This window comes from Sceloporus occidentalis, unplaced genomic scaffold (assembly GCF_023333645.1).
Source record: "Sceloporus occidentalis isolate IW3139 unplaced genomic scaffold, rSceOcc1.0.p SCAF_23, whole genome shotgun sequence".
NCBI lineage: Eukaryota > Metazoa > Chordata > Lepidosauria > Squamata > Phrynosomatidae > Sceloporus > Sceloporus occidentalis.
Genome location: NW_028317003.1, coordinates 10,882,386 through 10,891,037, shown reverse-complemented (window position 1 = coordinate 10,891,037; position 8,652 = coordinate 10,882,386). Strand labels below are relative to the sequence as shown.

The 8,652-nt window shown below is 44.7% G+C and overlaps 1 protein-coding gene across 1 annotated transcript in view; it reads left to right on the top strand.

Annotated features, from left to right (window-relative positions):
- The first annotated feature begins 4,796 nt into the window (after window positions 1-4,796).
- LOC149300784 (inactive phospholipase C-like protein 2) overlaps window positions 4,797-8,652 on the top strand; it is an 88,953-nt gene continuing 85,097 nt past the window's right edge. Inside the window, exon 1 of the mRNA XM_089484848.1 lies at window positions 4,797-4,928. The gene's annotated coding sequence lies outside the window, so the exon portion shown is untranslated. The remainder of the gene's footprint in view (window positions 4,929-8,652) is intronic.

Here is an 8,652-nt window from a genome sequence, read left to right as displayed (position 1 = left end):
GCTTGGATAGGAGGGTGGACATATAGGGGGTGAAGAGTTGTTAAGTGCTCTGTAGGTCAGGAGTTGGAATTTTATTCTGGAGGGTATGGGGAGCCAATGGAGCGAGTGGCACAGCGGAGCGGCAGATGAGGAGCAGTGACAGGGAAAGATGAATCTAGCTGCAGTGTGGAGGATGGATTGCAGCGTGGAAGATGTGAGAGGGGGAGATCAGTTAGGGAGTTGCAATGATCCAGGTGGGATATCACAAGGGAGTCGTTTAGTATTTTGGTTGTTTCTGATGTGAGGAATGGTCGGATTCAGATGTGTTTCAGGTGACAGCGGCAAGATTTGGTGAGGGACTGGATGTGAGGGATGGAGGAGAGAGCAGAATCATGTGTGACACCAAGGCAGTTGGTTGGATGGTGGAGTTGCAGTGGCGTCACTACAGGGGGGCAAGGGGGGGAAATTGCCCCCCTAGGTTAATCCTTGCCCCCCCCTGTTGCCCCCCTGCGGAATTTGGAATGAAGTCGCAATGCGACTTTAAATCCCGTCTTTTTTTTTATTACTTTTTTTTTCATGCGGAGGAGAGAGAGGGTGCGGCCCGCGTAAGATTGGCAGCCAGGGCAACCAATCTTACGTGGGCCGCATCTCGAGCCCTGCTACTTACCTGTGGGAGGGTCTTCTGTACTGCATAGAGGAAGCGGAACCTAGCAGAGTTCACGTGACATCACATGACTCTGCTCCAGTCCTGCTTCCTCTGTGCAGTACCAGAGAACGCAGAGGGAGGCCGCGCCCTCTGCTGAAGTCTGTTAGCGGCATCGAGGAGCTGCAGTGCAGGTAAGGGGGTGGGGAGGGTGTTTGAATGAGTATGCGTGATTGAGGGAATTAATCTGTGAATGAATGAGTATATGAATGAATGAGTGTGTGTGTGATAGCATGGATGTGTTGGAAGTGCTGGAACCTAGGCATGATGGGACTGTGATTGCTGTTAGCAATCACACTCCTATCATGCCAAGTCAGCCAGTACATGCTGAAACCTAGCTAGCTGCCCCCCTTGTCTATTGATGCTGCCAGCAGTATGGGGTCTGCAAATCACTTACAGCCACCCTGTACCAGCATGTACTGGCTGACTTGGCATGATAAGACTGTGATTGCTAACAGCAATCACAGTCCATCATGCCTAGGTTCCAACATTTACTGGTTGGATGTGTAAGTGCTGGAACCTAGGCATGATGGGACTGTGATTGCTGTTAGCAATCATACTCCTATCATGCCAAGTCAGCCAGTACATGCTGAAACCTAGCTAGCTGCCCCCCTTGTGTTTTGATGCTGCCAGCAGTATGGGGTCTACACATCACTTACAGCCACCCTGTACCAGCATGTACTGGCTGACCTGGCATGATAGGAGTGTGATTGCTAACAGCAAGCACGGTCCCATCATGCCTAGGTACCAGCATTTACTGGTTGCCTGGGTATGATAGGAGTGTGATTGCTGTGTGGGCAGTGTGGACGCCAGGGCTGGCTTTGGGGTGTGCAACCTTTTAATGACGTGTTTTTATGTGAATTCCAATTGGTCTATACCTGCAAAGCTGGGTTTTTGCGTTATTCTGTAGATCCATATCTATATATTTCCATACATTATTGATGTATACCTGCAAATACAGTGTTTGTATGTCTTATTCAGTTGATTAATACCTGCAATGCTGTTTCCATGTATTTATTCGATCTATACCTGCAATGCTACGTTTCATATACTATTGTATACCTGCAAATACGGGATTTGTATGTCTGATTCTGTTTATTTGATATATACCTTCAGTGCTGAGATCACAAGTGAATTTCAGTTGATCTATACATGAAAAGCTTGGTTTGTGTGTTAATGTGTTGATCTATACCTGCTATCGGCAACTGGGGCTAATATTAATATATATGGGCAGCAGGGGCATCAATACACAAGGGGCAAAAACACTAAGGGGGGTATAAACGACAATGCAGTGTGAAAAATCCATCCTGATGTAGACGTCTGTGACGTAGATTGTGTCCTGCTGTTTGTGTGTTTTTGGTTATCAGTGTAGCAGAGCCTGTCCTCGGGTGTGTGTGTATAGGTGTTGGTGTGGAAGAGCCTGTCCTGGTGTGTGTTTGGGTGTTGGTGTGGCAGAGCCTGTCCTAGTGTGTGTGTGTTCAGTTGTCAGTGTGGCAGAACCTGTCCTAGGGTGTGTGTTTGGGTGTCAGAGCCTGTCCTGGTGTGTGTGTTTGGATGTGGGTGTCTTTGTGGCAGAGCCTATCCTGGTGTGTGTGTGTGTGTGTTTGGTTGTCGGTGTGGCAGAGCCTGTCATGGTGTGTGTGTCTGGGTGTTGGTGTGACAGAGCCTGTGTCGGTGTGTGTGTTTGGTCATCTGTTTACTGGCACTTAACTTACAGTAGGAATTATTTAATTTATATTTATCCAGAGATAAAATGCCCTCCTGAAGTTGTAGTGACTTCAGGGGACAAAATGTTCAAGGCCCTGAAATCATTTAGTGGAAAAGTTATTTATTGTGTTATAATATTTATTTCAAGGATTAGTCGCACTCAATTGTGGCTTCAGGCTTCCCATGTTGAATGATCAAGTATTATTTTAGCCCAATAACAAAAGTATAATTCCATAGCACATTACTTTTGGAAATTATGAATGCCCCCCAGTTTGACTGTGGTATCTTGTGTGCCCCCCCTATATATTGTTTCTAGAGTCGCCACTGTGGAGTTGCCATCATAGAGATGCCAGGAGTTGTGGACAAATCTATCTATCTATGGATAAGGAATCTTCTGTGGAAACGACTGGCTTGTGCGCATTATCATTTAAGGTCTCTATTGAGGGAGACAGCTAAGGCTGAGGCGCCGATGACACACAGCCCTTCAGGGAGTATTAACGCGAGCTGGGAATTTTCTAGGGGCTTCCCCTGGTTTGCCCGAGCTGTGAGGGGGCAGCAGCCGGCGGTGTGATCCTGACAGATGTGACCGACAGCCAATACATGGCACGCGAGCTCGCGCTTCCAGGAAGGCGCTCTCAGCATCTCCGCCAGAACCCCGGGGCCGCAGGTGGGCGTGTAGTACTGCTGACAGGTGGGCGTGGCCTATCGCTGGGAAGCTCGCTCACGGGTTGGCTGAGAGGCCAATAAGCCGCGGGTTTGGAACTTGATTGGCAGGGAAAACCCCACCCCTCACGGGTGTTGTGGTTTCCCCCCCCGGCAGTGCAGAAGCTGCTTGGGTGCCGGTGTCAGCGGCGGCTGCTGCTTCTCCGCTCCGGAGTGCTGGGAGATCGGGGGGTAAGTGTTACTCTGCTCAGCGCTGGCAAGGGTAGGACACATGTATGACAGTTTGGGATGTACGCTCGCGTGTACAGACCACGCAGCACAACTATGTAACTGCACATACTAAGAGCACAGATTGATAGATTTATCTCCAGACACACCACTGCATGTCTCAGAGCAGACATACAACTGCACATGATGCGGGGCTTATCGGTACATGCAGTGTGCCAGGACGGAAATAGCATGCACACACCCTTACACACATATTTCACGCATGCACAAAGCTGCCTGTGCTTTCTCATCACATCTGTGCTGTGTGTTTGTACAGATACACAGGGCTGGGGATTCACACGCTTTGCTTCCTCTCCATTAAGAACATGACAGATCCCGCACATACACACACGATGTGTCCCTCTGTATGACATCTAGTGCAGGACCGCTGTGACAAACATTACATATATGTGCTTGCTGTGTGTACTGAATAAATACATGTATGCAGGGACAGTGGGTTCAGTTACAAAGTGACACCTAGGCTGCTTTAACCAGCGGATGGCTGCTTTACATTATAGCAACACACAAAGACACAGCTGTCACAGGAAAGTGAGTGACAGCGGAGGGGAGTCGCCTGGCTGTGTATGTGCAGCTTATCAAGTGGAGAGAGGTGAGCAGCACACAGAGGCTTTGTGTAGAGTGTGTATGTATGTGTGTATGTATGTATGTATGTATGTGTGTATGTACGTGTGCGTGTGTTCCCAGGCTGGGTAGTAGAGGATGAGCCCTGGGGCTTCTGTGTTTGGCTGCTGTGTCCTCCTTCTCAGGAGAGCTTAGTGTGCATGTGCTTCTGCATGTGTGTGTGTGTGCAGGCGCAGAGACAGCTGGGATCCACTAAAGAGAAGGATGAGGTGATAAGAGGAGGCACACTGCAGGAACAGCTGGACACAGCACACACATTCTCACACAGCCTCCCTGCTCAGCTGACACGGTACGCTGTGTGTGTATGTGTCAGATTATTCTTTAACTCTTTTGTCTGCCATGTGCAAAGCATTGTAGAAAAGTCATGCATTGTTGCCCGTTCTTTTAACCTGCATGTTCTCGCGTTGATTTTGCACCTGTGCAAAAAAATATATACTGTGTCTCGATCATAGTGCACGTAAACCCTAACGCAGTCTTATCAGCGTATTGGCTCTTTTGTAAAAGCATTGTGTAAGTCAATTCTATTTTCCTCTTACTGCAGGTGTCTCTTTCTGTTGCCAGCATATGAGACGGCGCAGGCTGCTGTCATATTGGTGTGTGTCCTGATCTTGGCATTGGAGGCTGTGCGGAGGAAAGGGCAGACGTAAAGCCACTTGCTGTGAAGACTTCTGCTGTCAGCCCCATGGCAGAGCCAGGAGGGGGAGGTGGAAGTGTTGGTGAGGGAAGTGGTAGTATATCCTCGCCATTGGATTCTACTCATGACAAAATGGCTTTGAAGACGACTGACGAGAGAGAAGATAGCAATGGAGACAAGTACAACAAGGGCAGTACGAGTGCAAATGGTGTGTCCAATGGAGACTGTGTCAACGTAGAGGCCAAAGAGGACGGTGGGACTGCTCAGCCTGAAAGTCCAAGCATTGACAAAGGAGGCAAACCAGGTCTTCCCCGCAGAAGCAGCATTATCAAGGTGAGGCCAGCTGGCTTAATCCTGATCCTTTAACCATGTATTACAGTCCATTGAGTCCAACAACAAACCTTGCTTTTTTGCGTCTCTTTTATGAGCGTTAGGGAGAATGAAAAGATGTGTGTGTATGTATGTATATATGTATGTATGTGTATATATATATATATATTACACAGATGTACATAATAATCACTGGTAATGTTCCATATCAGTGATAGCCAACCTTTTCTTTCTAGCTCCAGTGGACTTCAACTCCTATCATGCCCTGGCAGGCAAAGCTATGTTCGTCTTGGAGAGCCTGCTTATCCTTGACTTAATCCTCTCATCTTGACTTATGCTTCCCCATACTGTTACCCCGGGTGGTGTGATAACATGGGTTAAATGCATACTTCATAGGCCATTTTTCCTGAATTGTGATAGTATGCTAAATGTAGATGACTCTGGCAGCAAGTTCTCTTCATCCAGCAATGACATTCACTGCTTTTTAATTTGCTTTGGTGGAGCCAAGCTGGAGAGACATTAAGTATCAGCCCGTTGTGCCCTCTGGTGCAGTATTCCTCTGGATCACACTACAGCAGTTTGTCAAGGTGGCTTTTTGAGTATAACATTGGAGCTGCAGCTCATGTCATGGTTCCTTCTGTCCCTCCCCTCCATTCTTCTGTTGTTTGTGAAAGTTGCGTTGACTGAATGTGGTATTTGTCATTACTACATATAGGATGGGTGTGAACTCGCAGTGCACCGGATCTCACGAGAGGAACTGAGTCTTTGAGGCTAGTGTTTCCACAGACTACGTGCTGTAGGCAGATCTTCTAACCTTTTTCTGGCTCTGACTAGTAGTGAAGAACTGCACATAAAATCTGTACGCTCTTCACCTAACGCGTAGTTTACGAGCAATGATCGACTTCCAATAACAAACGACTTCTCACCAATAACGGGCCAGGGAGAATATTTTGAAATTACACACAATAATGCATGGGAAAAGAACTAGGGCTTCATCGGGGTTCTCCAGGGACATACATATATTTTTTTTTTTATATATAGCTTTATGGATGCATCTTTTGGTTTCTGCCTACAATGTATGTTACGTTTAGTAGTCCTTTGGCATAGTTACGTGTATGTGTTTATACGCCTTGTGTTTTGATCCCCTATAGAATGTGATATATAGGACCTCTAGATTGTAAGCTTGCGCTCTTTAGCGAACCTATCTGGTTGTCTTAGTCTGTCAGTTCCAGTTTCTTATACCCCTTGAATCTATGTGAGAATCGCTGCCATAAACTGTTGGCGCGATCTAAATAAAAGATAATAATGAATAATATATTCAGGCTGTAGTTTGAAGGAACTAAATATTTTACGTTTAACTCTAAGATTATTTGAACTAATCTAACACTACATAATATCAATAAAAATATATTTATGAACCTTCTCTTGCGTTCTGTTATGTCAAGCTAATGAACCTCAGTGGTTTCATTATTTCCTTTTTAAAGGTTTAATCACATAAAAAAAAAAAAAAACCACTGACATTTTTAAGAAGCTTCTTCAGTTTCTATGGCAGCATCCTACTGGTGCCTGCTTTTACGTGACAATTAAGTGCTCCCGGGAAAAATATGAATGAGGCAAAATTTTTACATGATTAAAGAAATATTTCTAGGAAGGAAAATTAACGCCACTAGGAATTACGTTTCTAAGGCTGTATTTAGTTACAAAACTGTTATATTCAACAGAGTAGATGGAACAGCTGCTTTAGGCTGGGGGTTAACGCAGATTTGTGGGAAGAATGCTTCTTGCAAAAGTCAGATTTTTCTGTGCAGAATATCCTGGGGTGATCCGGGTATTGGTGGCCGTCGTTCTAAAGGTGGTGCCGTAGGTTACTTGTTTGAAGGCCAGAAACGGATTAAAGGGTCTCCAGGCATCATATGCACTTTAATATATATGAGAGCTATGCGGCCCCTTTAAATTTCCGCTTGGTCCATTTTGCAAAAGAATGAGGGGATTCTGTAGTCGGTTAAGTGGTTTTCTTTATTATTTTGTGTGTACTTTAATATAGATTCTTCTATAGTAGGGGTGTAGTAGTACTTCTATAGTAGGGGCAATAAGCTGTCCCTTTAAGTCTTTTTAAAACAAATTCTCTGTCTAATTCCAATGTCTCTTCCATATTAAGCATGAGATCTTTTGGATGTCCTTGAAAATCTTGGTCTGTACGGCATGTTGTGTTCCTGCGTATTACTGTACGTTGCGCTCATGTTCCATGTATTCCGTAATAAAGGTACGGCATGTAAATATACGCATGTACTTTAATATACATTCTTCCTTACAGGGGCAGTCAGGGACAGAAAACTGTCCTTTTAAAACCTTCCTAGTACTTACTAAATTGGTTCTTTAAGTTAAAGCAAAACGGATATTTGTTGCAGTCTATGCAAATCTAACGTTGTGTATGTTTTAACTCTTAAATGGGTTGTCTGATGACCTTCTACCGATGTGGCTTGGGTAAATATTCGAGCAGACAGATTTTGATTGACACTAGTGTGGTCCTTACACTGTGATGTTGATGCCGTGGTATTATTTTGTATATAGAAATGTATTGCCACTAATTACAACGCTATCTATAGTGCTGCTCTGTGGATGCTACCTAGCTGGTATTTTAATGGCAGGCTGGTAAAAAATTAACTTTGGACCAGCAATAACCATATGGAAGCAATGTTGTGCTTGGTAATCTTCCAGAAAAATGGCAAATCCAATCCTGGAAATAAGTCACTTAATTGACAGATGGATTTTATTTTCTTTTTACTATGGGTGCGATATATGTGTGTGCGTGTGTGATGTATATACAGTAATATACACACACACTCCAGAATAAAATTAGGGGCTAACATGCATAATTTCTACTTTAAGAAAACAGTTTACTCGTTTTAGGTTTCCAAGGGAAGGGAATGTGACAAATATTGTTAAGATATTTGCCAATGCTTGTGGTTTCCAAATATTTTTGAGCCAGCTTTTGCAGGCCATGGCGTGGTGATCATGGACCAGATGGGGGATCCTCTGATCTCCCCTGACCAGCCCAGGTATCTGTAAAGTCAATGCAGGGCTCCATTGCTGCTTCCATGTGGTCTCCTACCATGCTCCGAAGTTGAGTGTCTCTAGGAGGCTCCTTGGGCAAGAAGCCCCACTGGCCAAGCACCTATCTGCGTCGCACCATACTGCACAACATGGTTGTTCCAATTGGGACACAAGAAATGTTGGGAGGAGGAGGGTTGTGTATTGGGTTTGGGTTCTATATAGTGTGTAGAACAATACGTGTTTTGCATATGAATTATGTCAGAAATGTGTAGGATCTGGTGAACTTTAGCATCCTTAAGATATGGTAAATTTTAGTAAATTACTAGTACCGGTAATAACAAAACAAAACAAAAAAGTAAGATTTCCCCTTTAAAGAAATCTCACCACTGTGTAAAGTGTAGGATTTGTATCTCCGATTTGTATCTCCATGCCCGAGTACAATGAATAAACAAGGGTTAAAATATACCCTTAGTCCATCATATGCCAGCTTTTCTCCATTCTTTCTGTGAACTTGAAAGATTGTCGTCTTGAGCTGACATGTCCTCTTGTGACTTACTAGATGTGAAAGGACACAATTTCAGTTTGGGGAACTCAAATATAGAGTATTACACTGTGCTCAATAAACGAAATATATTCGATCCGGCAGTCGGCAAAATCACGTTGGAGTTCATAT